The sequence below is a fragment of the Macaca mulatta genome, chromosome 11 (genome assembly GCF_049350105.2).
Source record: "Macaca mulatta isolate MMU2019108-1 chromosome 11, T2T-MMU8v2.0, whole genome shotgun sequence".
Taxonomy (NCBI): Eukaryota; Metazoa; Chordata; class Mammalia; order Primates; family Cercopithecidae; genus Macaca; species Macaca mulatta.
Window position 1 is genome coordinate 97,430,780 of NC_133416.1, and position 14,799 is coordinate 97,445,578.

A 14,799-nucleotide genomic window follows, 5' to 3' on the forward strand; every position below is an offset into this window, starting at 1 on the left:
CATGCATGCAATTATATTTCTATAGCACCTGTGCAATGAATAAGTATTCCAATATCTATCTGGAGTTAGACTTGGCATCCAATCACTTTTTCTAGTTTAATGACTTGCTAATGGACATGCTACTGAATCTCTTTAGCTCTCTAAAAATGAGAAAAGTACTATTTTTTAAAAATGAGGGCAATGTAAATCTACCTCTGATTTGTAGTGAACAGTAAACAAGATGAGATATGCAGAAAGCATGTCACATATATAATGTTCAATAAAATGTTCAATGCAACGTTCCATAAAAAAACCATTGGTTGCCTCTTTTGCAACATTTATTCAACAAATACTTATTTACTGAATAATCCCACACAATATTTATTTTTCACATGGTCTCCCGAGAGAGCTAGTATGCACGATAGTGACATTTTGTTTCTCTTTTGTTTTTCTCTTTTCCAGTTATGGGAGGAGGTCTGTTTCAAGGAGGGCAGGTCTATTCAAACCTACGCCAAAGTTTGAGGAAGCTGAGAGGCTGAAGAAAGAGGCAGACAAACCCAGTTTCTTAGGAGAAAACACTTAACAGAGACTTACAAACAAGAGCTATATTTGTGTCTTCAGCAGTGGTGAGACAAGATGGTGGATCCCCATGCCATTACCCCCCAGAACCAGGACTTATCTAACACACGGAAGGGGTTGTTCAGAAGGGATGTATAGGACAACTGAAGTATGATAACTTCAAGGTTGTTTGACCTAAGAACGGGATTTATGGTAAGTATCTAGTATTACACAAGGAACCATAGATAAACTGGAAATCTTAGAGGCCCTCCCAGAACTAGGGTTAATCAGAAGCCAACATGGTGGATTAGCATCCAAAGTAGACTTGCTTTAGCCTCTACAGAGTCTCAAAAATAATGAAATTCCCTTAAACTTTTGCAATCCCTTTACACATATGAAGAGATATTAAGCCAGGAGTATCTCCCATGCATTGCACAGACATAAAGCCCTAGCAAAAGCCCAGCTGCTCTACCCTTCCATATGTGTCCTGGGCTCTGCAGCATCACCATCATTGCCTGGTCTTCTCTCTAATTTCTCGTTTTGTTCTGATTCCCAGTCTTAGGAATATCTAGACCTTGACAGAGATTTATATATATTTCATGTGCTTCACCTAAGGTGGTTTGCATTCTGTGTCACACATGGATTCATAGGAGGTCACAGCCCTAAAAACAATAACCACTGATGGGGTTCAGGACACACTACACTAAAATATGCCACCTTGGCTTTGGAGCAAACAGCAGAAACAGGAAGATCACTCTCATCTTCCCCTTGCCCTTCTCCCCTTGTTAGAGTAGGTAATGGGCAGATATGAACAGGGCAAGAAAGGGCTCCCCTTCACAACCAGGAATGTCAAGGCAACCATCAGGTAATGGCCAGGTGGTTGTTACACTGTCTCTCTAAAATAAAAGTTGGTCACAGCTGGCACTAAGGAAAGGCAGCCTCTAAATAGATTGAAGAAACCTGAAATCAGTGATCAGCAGCTTTCTGATAAGATCTCAGGGGTTGGGCAAGTGGGCTCAAGCAGGCACACTAAGAGGCAAAAGTGTAGGGTTTAACTGGTACATGAACTTTTAGGGACATTCAACTGGTAAGGGAAGAACGCCTCAAGTGAGCATGTGCACAACTCCAGTGAACACACCATGCATGTAGTACCTCCCAAGTGCTGGCAGGCCACTGTGCATGCAGACAGCCCACCTCAAGGAAAGAATCTGGGAAGATGTAACACAAGACCCTGGATGCATGCCACCATATAAAACCCCAAGCCAAAGGTCAAACTAGGCACTTGACTCTCTCAAGTCACCCACTTGGCCCTCTTCCAACTGTACTTTACTTCCTTTTGAGAGGCGAAGCCAGCTGGGCTTCTGGGTTGGGTGGGGACTTGGAGAACTTTTGTGTCTAACTAAAGGATTGTAAATGCACCAATCAGCACTCTGTAAAAACACACCAATCACTGCTCTGTGTCTAGCTAAAGGATTGTAACTGCACCAATCAGTGCTCTGTGTCTAGCTAAACGATTGTAAACGCACCAATCAGCACTCTGTAAAGTGGACCAATCAGCACTCTGTAAAATGGACCAATCAGCAGGATGTGGGTGGGGCCGAATAAGGGACTAAAAGCTGGACACCCAAGCGGCAGCGGCAATCTGTTTGGGTCCCCTTCCATGCCATGGAAGCTTTGTTCTTTTGCTCTTCACAATAAATCTTGCTGCTGTTCACTTTTTGGGTTCACACTACCTTTATGAGCTGTAACGCTCACCGCAAGGGTCTGCAGCTTCACTCCTGAAGTCAGGGCGAGCACAAACCCACTGGAAGGAAGAAACTCTGGACACATCTGAACATCTGAAAGAAAAAACTCTGGACACACCATCTTTAAGAACTGTAATACTGCAAGGGTTCACGGCTTCATTCTTGAAGTCAGGAGACCAAGAACCCACTGGAAGGAATAAATTCTGGACACACTTTCATTCTTGCCCTGAAACTTTTTAATAAACTTTCATTCCTGCTCTAAAACTTGCCTCAGTCTCTCACTCTGCCTTATGTCCCATTGATCAAATTATTTCTTCTGAGGAGGCAAGAATTGAGGTTGCTGCAGAATGGTACAGATTTGCTGCTGCTAACGCCCTGAAGCAGGTCATAAAACCTTCATTCTAGAGGTGCTCCTGTACCCAATGAAAAGAAGTATTCTTATCCTTGAAGACACAGAGGTGCCAAGAAGAATCTGAAAAATAGACATTGTTAAAGTTCCCCAGTTTATTACCATTAGATCATACCTCCTTTGTCCAATCATACTTCCCATAACTGTCCACTTGTCATCAACCATAGCATTAAAATACCCATGTTTCCCTGTTTCTTTGGGTCTTTATTTCCTAGTGACAGCTATTGTGTCACCTAAAATTTACAGTAAATAAATTTGTATACTTTTCCTTGTTAATCTGCCATTTGTTATAGGGGGCTCAGCATGAACCTTGTGATGGGTGAGAAAAAGATAGTACTTCTTTTCTCCCTCTACTACCATTTACTGTGACCTTATTATGTGGTAGGTCCTATGCTAGGCATTTTAAATATAGAATTTAATTTAATCATTATAACACATATGTGTTAGTTACTACTATCATTTCTGCTTTAGAGGAAATATAGAGGAAACTAAATTGCAGAGCTTGTCCAAGGTCAAAATGCTACTAAGTGGGGGAGCATCTATTTTCCCTAAGTCTACCATATGGTCCTTTATCATCATTGCTGAAGATGAGGACATTATCTTCTTTCTACAAGTGTTTAGATGATAGAAAATGGGTCAGTTGAGAAGATGCATTTTGGAGAAATAGAAAGGAAACATAATGAAACCTTTATAAAGTGGTCAAGATGTTTGCTTGGCTCATATAAATCAATATACAAAAGAAAGAATCAGTAGCTTTAGAAATAAATAATTAACAAAAATGGGTTTTGGTGTTCTCCTTTTAACTCCAAATGAGACCAGTTGTAATATTTATAGATAACCTGACCCTAAATAACCTCATCAAAATGCTCAGGAAAAAGGAAATCTTTCTATCTCTTAAAAAGAAAAGAGGGAGTTAAATTTAATTTAAAAATGAAATTCAAGAAATTCCATGACAAAGAGTATAATTTCTGGAATGAAGCAAAATATAGAATCATTGTCAATTGTGTTGTTTATTTTTAATAACAATTTTAAAACAGTTTTAGATTTACAGCATTTTTGCAAAGCTAGTATAATTTCTATATGTCACACCTAGTTTTCCTACTTACATCTTATACTAGTATAGTGTATTTGTCATAATTGATGAACGAATATTGGTAATTGTTCTTGAACTCCACACTTTATTTAGATCACCCCAGTTTTTTTCCTTAATGTCCCTCTTCTGGTCCAGGATCCCATCCAAGATACCACATTATGTTATTTGTCATGTCTTCTGAGGCTCCTCTTGGTCGTGACCAGTTTCTGAGATTTTCATTATTTTTGATGATCTAGACAGTTTTGAAGAGTACTAATATTTTACACAATGTCCCTTAATTATATTTGTCTATTTTTTTTCTTATGGTTAGATAATAGTTTTATTTTTAAGTATGCCAAATAAAGTAGTTGCCAAAAATAAATAAAGTCTGTGATATCAAAAAGTCCCAAACCACCAGGAAATGGAATGAGTTCTGGGTTAAAGGGAAAAGGATTTGACCTTTTTTAGTACTTAATTCTCTAAAGCTATCAGCTTAATGTAATGGACTGAGGGCCATTGCTGTTTAAAATGCTTGGACTTACAGTTAGCTCATGGGGAGAGAGGAAATAGTGGGGATATTTATAGGAACATAAGGCTGTATAAAGAGGTTGATTTGGGGTTAAAGAGTACAAAGTGATGAGTGATATGGTCTGAATGTTTGTCCCCTCGAAATTCATGTGTTGAAACTTAATTTCCCAATTGATAGTATTTGGAAGTGGGGCTTTGGGGAAATTATTAGGTCATGAGGGCTCTGCCCACATAGATGGGATTAAAGAGGCCACAGGGAGAAAGATAGCCCCTTCCACTATGTGAGGTTCCAGCAAGTAGGCATCATCTATGAACCAGGAAACAGGCCGTCAACAGACACTAAATTTGTTAGTGCCTTTAGCCTACAGAATTGTGAGAAACAAATTTCTTTTGCTTAGAAGCTACCCAGTTTATGGTATTTTGGAATAACATCCCGAATTGTCGAATGGACTAAGACATAGAGTATGTAGACAGTGAAGAGATACTTGCAATCAGAGATAGCATTGTGATTTCACAGTGGTTTTTGAGACAGGGCTTTAGACAAAATGAGGATTTTTATCTGCAGAATTCAGCCCTCAGAAAGGAAATTCAGGGCCAGAGTCCTTTCTCCTTTTCTGAAGTTTGTGACAAGACTTTTATCCCAGTAGAGGAAGCAAACATAATTGAGAAATCAAGATAGAGGCCTTATCAAAGTGCCTTTGCAAACATGGCAAGGATTGGGAATAAGTGTGAAATTCTGTATGCCCAGGGGTATGACGTTTGCCTCAGGAAAGCCAAATGTTCAGCTTAAGGGCAGCCAGGTGCATGACACACCCCATCTATCCTTAACATCCTGCCAGGCTAGCTCAGGATTAGATGGTTCTCTGAATGGAGAAGACCTGCTCATCTACTTACTGTTTTGGGTGACTTTAGATATTCTGGGCCAGAGGTGGCAATGTCCAATTTATAAGGAATTGCCTTCCGGGTAGCTCTGGGTATCTAAATATATGATCTATATGTTTATATGTTTTTAATTTCTCTGTGCCTTTATAGGAGCTAGATTTGACTTCATAAGTGAGAAACTTTTACTTTTCTTTTAAATATCAATGGGCTCTAATTGTTCTGAGATCAAGCTCCTTATCAAAGCATGGGTCACGTTTGTATGGATGCTGATCAATTTCTCAGCCTTCCCACTAGTCACTCTCCAGCAGGCACCCAATAATTTAGCCATTCCAACGGAGCTGTGTCTCCTTCAGTTCCCCATGCTTATTTCTCGGCTCTTTGCCTATGAATGTTGCATTTATTCTGCCTAATATGAGTATCCTTCTTTTTCTCTTTCCTGGGCAATTTCATTGATGTCCCTACAGTGTGTGTGTGTGTGTATATATATATATATATTTCATCAATTTCCTCACAGCAGTCAAAGTAATCTTGTTATAAATAGAAATTGTGTCATGACACCCGCTGTTTAAACTTACCAGTGACTTTCTATTACACTTAGAATAAAATCAAACTCTTTACCATGTTCTTCAAGGCCCTCTGTAATCGAGGATCTCCCATCTTTCCTTCCCATGTCATGTGCTCCCAGGCTGCAGTCTTACCCACCAGCTTCTGTTTCTAGAGTACACCAGGCTCATTCTAGCTTTAGAGCATTTTGTACTTCCCTTCGCCTGGAACATTCTTCTTCCATATGTTCCCAGCCTTAGTTACTTCATGTTGCTCACATCTTAGCTAAAATGTCCCATCCTGAGAGATCCATTCTTTGGCCACTATCTGTAATGCTGCTTACTTTTTCCTGTTACACTTTCTACATGGCACCCATCACTCTTGGAATGACCAAATGTCGGTGGAACATAACTATTAAGCATGTGGCTCCTGGAGCTTGACTTTTTGGCTTTATGCTCTGGCTCAAATAAATGGCTTCTGCCATCTGATGGACATAGTAGCTGGGGATTAAGGAAGGAGAGAGAGAAGGACTAGGAAAGAGAAAGTACTGAATAGTGAGTCAGAGTGGGAAAATGTGTTCTCAAGCCTCCCCAAATAAGGTGGTCTCAGCAGAGACACCTGGGAAAGGCCATGGCCTCTGAATGGAGGCTCCTGGTTAGCAATGTGATGTGTGTAAGAGCATTGCCAGCTGGAGGAGCCTGAATCCCTGACTGCAACTCCTTCCAGAGACCGCAAAGTGATTGATGACTGTGCATGAAGTCTGGAGATGGGAGGGCAGCTCTCCTTCTCAAGGCCTTCCAGGTAAAGTCTTTGTAATTGCCTATGGTTGAGCCTCAAAGATCACACATAGGATTTTGGCCTGGAGCTGGACTCCTCAGTTATGTAGATACTAGCTCTAGTTGTTATAGTTTTAACTGTTTTCTAATTGTCTCATGCCACCCTTTGGTATTAATTCCATGAAAGCTGGAACTGTGTTGATTACATTCACACTTCTATCATTAGGGTCTGGTTTAATGTCTAAGGTTAGTTAAGACTAACAGAAATATACATTGAAAACATAGTTGTACTTATGTATATTTATACAAAAATATTTCCTTTTAATGTAAAAAATAAAAGTAAAATTTAAAAAACTGAGCAGCAAAGGCATATCTATTTCCAAAGTGTTAAAACACATTATAAAATATCTAGAGGGGGCTGCCTGGGCTGGAGGTGGCTTGCGTCCTGATACCAAACGTCGTTCCCTCCTGGACCTTGAGTGTGGGGCCGCACGCTGACTAACAGCCTTGGTTAGGCCCAGCAAATTCCCAGTCCCCTGCAGTACCCCAGACTCCTGAGCACCTGTTATGGAGCCCTGGGAATTGCAGGCAACTGGGTAAATCTCAAGACAATCCTGATAGAAAACAGGGAATCAAGGCCGAGGTTGGCAAAAAATGCAATGGAATTGAAGCTGGCATCAAAGAAAGCTTAACGGCCAGGCGCGGTGGCTCAAGCCTGTAATCCCAGCACTTTGGGAGGCCGAGACGGGCGGATCATGAGGTCAGGAGATCGAGACCATCCTGGCTGACACGGTGAAACCCGGTCTCTACTAAAAAATACAAAAAAACTAGCCGGGTGAGGTGGCGGGCGCCTGTAGTCCCAGCTACTCGGGAGGCTGAGGCAGGAGAATGGCATGAACCCGGGAGGCGGAGCTTGCAGTGAGCCAAGATCACGCCACTGCACTCCAACCTGGGCGGCACAGCGAGACTCTGTCTCAAAAAAAAAAAAAGAAAGCTTAACAAGGAGACCTTTAATTGTAAATATTTAGGAGGGGCAGGGCCAAGATGACCAACTAGAAACAGCTGTGATCATAGGCTCCCATGGAAAAGAACTATAAAAAGTATATGATTCCTTCACCGGCAAGCAAGGCATCCAGGTTCTCTCATCAGAACTGATTAGGAGGCTGGCGTGATCCACAGAGAGGAAGGAAGAGCTGTGTGGTGAGGCAGCCCATCTGAGAACCACATGGGGCAGGAGAGCCCCCACCCCCAAACCAAGGGATGTGGTGAGTGAGCATGCTATCCAGTCGCGGAAACCATGCTTTTTCCACGTAACTGTGCAACCCATGGATCAGAAGATCCCACTCGCAAACCTATGCCCCTGCGGCCTAGCTTCCCAACCCCAGAGCCATGCAGATTCTCAATAGCCTCTCAGCTGGAATCTGCTTAAGCCTACTGAGCTCCTGTGGGGAGGGTCAACCAGCACCACAGCTGCAGCTGCCTGCTGTCTAGGTCCTTTGAACTCCTTGAGGGAGGGGCAGCAGCCAGCACTGGGACTCACAACTGCCTAATTTGCAAAGCTTCCTGGGTGGGGGAAGGGCAGCATTCATCTCTATAGCTCCAGACCATGCTTTTCCCCTGCTGGAGCCAGGGAGGCTGGAAGACTTGGTCTCAAGACGTGTCCCCCACAGCACAACACACCAGCTATGGCAGACTGTGGCCAGAGTGCCTTCAGGCCTGACCATGACTCATCCCTCCTCACTGGGTGTGGTTTCCCTGAAGGAACTTCAATAACTCCAGCCAGAGGCTTAGGGACAGAACCTGGATCTCCCTTGGTCTGAGCCCCTAGGGGAAGGGATGGCTGCAGTACCTGCAGACCAGCAGACTTAGCGTTTCCTCCTAGTAGTTCTGAGGAATCTGGGCAGCCCAGAGAAGTGGGTTTCCCACCAGTAAAGCACATACCCTCCACCAAGGGACAATCAAAGTGCTGTTCCCTGTGATGAGTCCTGTTTCCTACGCCACCCAACTGGGTGAGACCCTCCAACAGGGGTTGTCAGACACCCTATACAGGAGCAATCCTACTGGCATCAGGTTGGCGCCCCTCAAGGTCAGTGATACCAGAGTAAGGAGCAGGCATCCATCTTTGCTGTTCTCCAGCCTTCTTGAATGACATCTCCAGGTGTGGGAGTGAACCAGATGAATAGGGCCTGAAGTGAATCCCCAGAAAACCACAGCAGCACAACAGAAGAGGGACCTGACCATTGAAAGAAAAACAGAAAGCAACAACAACAGCATCATCAACTACAAAAAAAGGCTCCACAAAAACCCCCATCCAAGGGTTAGCAACCTCAAAGATGGAAACTAGACAAACTCACGAAGATGAGAAAGAATAATGAAGAAACGCTGAAAACCCAAAAGGTCAGAGTGCCTCTTCTCCTCCAAATTATCACAACGTCTCTCCAGCAAGGGCACAGAACTTGACAGAAGTTGAGATGGACGAATTGACAGAAGTAGGTTTCGGAAGATGGGTAATAAAAAACTATGCTGAGCTAAAAGAGCATATTCTATCCCAATGCAAAGAAACTAAGAACATTGATAAAACGTTAGAGGAACTGATAACTAGAACAATCAGTTTAGAGAGGAACATAAATGACCTGATGGAGCTGAAAAACACAGCATGAGAATTTCATGAAGCATACACAAGTATAAATAGCTGAATTGACCAAGCAGAAGAAACGATGTAAGAATTTGAAGACCACCTTGCTGAAATAAGGCATGCAGACAAAACTAGAGGAAAAAGAATGAAAAGGAATGAACAAAGCCTCCAAGAAATATGGGACTTCATAAAAAGAACAAATGAACCTGTAATTGATTGGAATACCTAAAGGAGACAAGGGGAATGGGAACAAGCTGGAAAACACACTTCAAGATATTATCCAGGAGAACTTCCCCAGCCTAGCAAGACAAGTCAACGTGCAAATTCAGGAAATACAGAGACCACCACTAAGATACTCCACAAGATCAACCCTACAACACATCATCATCAGATTCTCCAAGGTCAAAATGAAGTAAAAACTGTTAAGGGCAGCTAGAGAGAAAGGCCAGGTTGCCTACAAAGCCCATCAGACTACCAGTGGACCTCTCAGGAGAAACTCTACAGCCAGAAGAGATTGGGAGCCAATATTCAACATTCTTAAAGAAAAGAATTTTCAACCCAGAATTTCATATCCAGCCAAATTAAGCTTCATAAGTGAAGGAGAAATAAATTTTTTTCCAGACAAGCAAATGCTGAGGGATTTCATCACCAGCAGCCCTTCCCTGCAAGAGCTCCTGGAAGAAGCACTACATGTGGAAAGGAAAAACCAGTACCAGCCACTGCAAAAACACACCAAAATATAAAGACCAGTGACACTATGAAGAAACTGCATCAAGTGTGCAAAATAACCAGATAGCATCATGATGACAGGATCAAATTCACATATAACAATACTAACCTTAAATGTAAATGAACTAAGTGCCCCAATTAAAAGACACAGACTGGCAAACTGGATAAAGAGTCAAGACCCATAGGGGTGCTGTATTCACGATACCCATCTCACTTACAAAGACATACATAGTCTCAGAATAAAGGAGTAGAGGAAAATTTACTGAGCAAATGGAAAGCCAAAGAAAGAAAGAAAAAGCTGGGGTTGCAATCCTACTCTCTGACAAAACATAAGTTACACCAACAAATACCAAAAAAGACAAAGAAGGGCATTACATAACAGTAAGGGATCAATGCAACAAGAAGAGCTAACTATTCTAAATATATATGTACCCAATACAGGAGCACCCAGATTCATAAAGCAAGTTCTTAAAGACCTAAAAGAGACTTAGACTCCCATACAATAATAGTAGAAGATTTTAACACCCCACTGTTAAACAGATCAACAAGACAGAAAATTAATAAGGATATTCAGGACTTGAACTCAGCTCTGCATCAAGTGGACCTAATAGACATCGACATAACTGTCCACCTCAGATCAACAGAATATACATTCTTCTCAGTGCCACATGGCACTCATTCTAAAATTGACCACATAATTGGAAGTAAAACACTCCTCAGCAAATGCAAAATAACTGAAATCGTAAAAACAGTCTCTCAGACCACAGTACAATAAAATTAAAACTCAGGATTAAGAAACTCACTTAAAACTACACAATTACATGGCAATTGAACAACCTGCTCCCAAATGACTCCTGGGTACATAATGAAATTGAGTCAGAAATCAAGGAATTCTTTGAAACTGATGAGAACAAAGAGACAACATACCAGAATCTCTGTCACACAGCTAAAGCAGCATTAAGAGGGAAATTTATAGTACTAAATGCCTACATCAGAATGCTAGAAAGATCTCAAATTGACACCCTAACATCACAATTAAAAGAGCTAGAGAGGCAAGAGCAAACTAATCCAGAAGCCAGCAGAAGACAAGAAATAACTAAGATCAGAGCAGAACCGAAGGAGATAAAGACACAAAAAACCCTCCAAAAAATCAATGAATCCAGGGACAGCTTTTTGAAAAGATTAACAAAATGGACTGCTAGCTAGACTAGTAAAGAATAAGAGAGAGAAGAATCAAATAGACACAATAAAAACTGATAAAGGGGATATCACCACTGACTCCACAGAAATACAAAATACTGTCAGAGAATACCATAAACACCTCTATGCAAATAAACTAGAAAATCTAGAAGAAATGGATAAATTCCTGGACACATATAGCTTCCTAAGACTAAACCAGGAAGAAGTCAAATCTCAGACGAGACCAATAACAAGTTCTGAAATTGAGGCAGTAATTAAGAACCTACCAACCAAAAAAAGCTCAGAACCAGGCAGATTCACAGCTGAATTCTACCAGAGGTACAAAGAGGAGCTGGTACCATTTCTTCTGAAACTATTCCAAACAATGGAAAAGCAGGGACTCCTCCCTGACTCATTTTATGAAGTCAACATCATCCTGATACCAAAACTGAGGAGAGACACAACAATAAAAGAAAACTTCAGGCCAATATCCTTGATGAACATCGATGCAAAAATCCTCAATAAAATAATGGCAAACTGAATCCAGCAGCACATCAAAAAAACTTATCTGCATTTTGAGTGCAGTGGTGCCATCATAGCTCACTGCAACCTCAGATTCCTGGACATGAGTGATCCCCAACTTCAGGCTCCAGAATAGCTATTACTAGACTACAGTCATGCACCACCACGCCTGACTTTTTTTTTTTTTAAATTATTTTTTGTAGAGATAGGGACCTTGTTATGTTGCCCACTCTGATCTTGAACTCTGGGCCTCAAGTGATCCTCTCACCTAGGCCTCTCACAGCACTGGGTTTATAGGTGTGATCCACTGCACCTGGACAAGAAACTGATTTTTAATGTTGAGCCGAAAGATTTACTGATTGTGATTTTGCAAAAAAATTAGAAGGAACTTTTGCAGGAGGTGGAGGATGTGGTTTTGATGCTGACTTGAGTGGCTTATTAACTCTCCTGGAAATCTAGGTAAAGAATGTTGAATATAAAAACCGTTTTTCTTGATATAGGGAATTGATGATATGCTGCATTTCTATTAAATTTCTATAAATGTGTGACATTCTTTTTACTTTGTATATTTTAATGCTAATCTCTATAAATTTAGCTATCTCTGCATTTCTCCATAGGAACCCTTCAACTTCTAGACAAAATCTGTTTTTCTTTTATCGGAAGAGTTCATGTTTTAGCCACTGTTTTTGATGCTGTGCATCTAGCATTTCATATATTTTTAAGTTTGTTGTTTTCTTTTACAGTTAGCCCAAAGTGACCTAATATAGTATAGTGAGCATCTGATTAAAGCTAAAGATTACTGAGTAGACAACTGGATCATTTTAGTCTTTGATTCTATTGTATTATTACTAATATCAGTACTTTTACTTTCTGACTACAAATAAAAAATAAAAAATATTCCAAGTACTTAAAACAGTATGGTACTGATGGAGCTGGTGGAATTTACACATAAACACACATACACACACAATTTCACTGAGCTGGGTAACTTTTCTTTGTAAACACATACCAGCAATAACTTAAATATTTTGTGCTTTTATTTTATATTATTAAAATTGTTTACTTTCCTGATTAGCTTTACCCCTAGATTCTGAGTGCTTCTGGAATATTTATTATGTTTGTTCATCATCAGTAAATATCAAAGACTGATAATGCAATTCATAAAGAAACATTTTCTCAAAGTAATACTAATAATTGTCTTTACCTTTATAAGATAACCTAGTATGTGCCAGGCATTGCACTGGGTAGATACATATTACACATATACCTGTGTTGATGTGTTTTTTAAAATCAGTTGTCAATAATTCTCACAAAATCCCACATGGTAGGTGGGTAGGTGTAACATGTTTCAGACAAGAACACCAAAGCTCTGCCACTTTACCATGTGACTCAGTGAAAGGCAGCTTCAATAAATGGTGTAGACCTGCTTGGCCCCTCGGGGATTTTAGGCCTATCTCTTAACCTTTATCGATCTATTCACAATTTAAACATTTATGATGTGCTTTATGAAATAAAATCTATACTTTCTAAATTTAATAAAAAATTTATGGTTTTTTATTCAAAACTGGTTTTGTTTTTCTAGGTTAAAGGCCTTGTTACATTTCACTAGCTAATTCTTGAATTTGACTTGAAATATATATATCCACACACACGTACATATATACATAGTTTTCAAGAAAGCTATTTGTATGTATATATAACACATGCACACACATACACATATATATGGAATTATACATATATAGACTATGCAAGTGTATATGGAATTATAAATATAGTGGATCAGCAGCCTCCATTTTCTCTTGCTTTTTGGTAATAGAATCCTTCAAGTTAAAACAGACACATGGCCACTCAGCTATGGATATTTCCTAGTCTGCTTTGCAGCTAGGTGAGGCCATGTGATCACACTTAGTATATGCATGTATAAGTGATACCTACAACTTCTAATTAATCTGCTGAAAGAAGATAGTCCTCTATTCTTGGACCTTCTCTCTTATCTTTCCATATGGTAGAATGGGAATGTGAAGGTGGCAAGCCTCCAGCTTGCAGGTAAGGACAATGTTCATGATGATGGTGGAGGCACAAGATAGTGCGATTGTATCCCTGAATAACCTTATGGAACTAAACTAGCTTGCCAAATCGACACAGTTCTGAACTACCATGTGAGAGAAACACAAGTATCATATTTAAGCCACCGCGTTTGGGGGTATCTTATGTTATAGAATTATATATATATAATATATATTATGTTTTATAGTTGTATAACTATATTCCATGTATATATCTCTAAATATATAATATATAATATAACTTTTATGTATTAAATATAATACATATATAATTGTCAATCATTGAAATAACAGCTTTATTTATTGACTATATAAAATGAAATGTAACTCCTCTTTACATTTCCATCCAGAAACAAAAAAGTTGTATTGTTCCTGCTAAGGAAGAGATAGAAATATTTGGTTTGATTTATATCTGTAGTACATGGTCCAAGACACTCTATCTTCATCCCTAGTTATTTGTCACAACTCCTTTGAAATATGGGTTATATTAGATTTCAATGCTTGTCTACCAAGATAAAATTTTTAAGTCCATCATTACTATTCATGACAATAATGTATACTGTAATATGGAAATTTACTTTAAGTGTAAAGAGAACATTCTCATGGAGATTTGTTGTAAATGACTAAAGCTAGGAATACGTTTTATTCTTAGAGTTAATTTTAGTCCAGGGAGTTAATGAAGATTTAGTAATTATATTCTACTATGAACTATGCTTCTTTCCATGTTCTTTCTCTTCTCTTTTTCCCCAGACACCGTTTTGCAATTCATGTTTGCAGTTTTTAATGCATTAGAATTACAGCAAAAAGTACAAAAAAATTAAAGTCTATGCTTATACATGAGAAGTCATAAACCCACTTTGTTCTAAATAATTAAAGGGTCCTGATGTCTTTGACTAATTGGTAGTTATTTCAGAATCAGCTAATCAAAGATTTTGATTGCAGAAAACATATGAGAAATAATAATATTTAACTGTCCATCACCAGCTGCAAAATATTTTTGTGCTCTTAGAAGAATATTTTCTATTTTTCTAGAAACTTTATGAAAGACTCTTTATTCTGCATATTTTTTCTTGTAATTTAAACTATGGAAAGGGTTACATTTATATGAAAAAAAAAAAGACTCTGGAAAGGGTTACATTTATCTGGAAAAAAAAAAGACTCTGGTCCGATTTG

General features: G+C 39.5%; 1 long non-coding RNA gene across 1 annotated transcript; it reads left to right on the plus strand.

Annotated features, from left to right (window-relative positions):
* The first annotated feature begins 443 nt into the window (after positions 1-443).
* LOC144332706 (uncharacterized) lies at positions 444-2,546 on the plus strand. The gene is made up of 2 exons (XR_013400694.1): positions 444-750; positions 1,612-2,546. It is a non-coding gene; the product is annotated as an uncharacterized LOC144332706 (long non-coding RNA).
* The last annotated feature ends 12,253 nt before the right edge of the window (positions 2,547-14,799 follow it).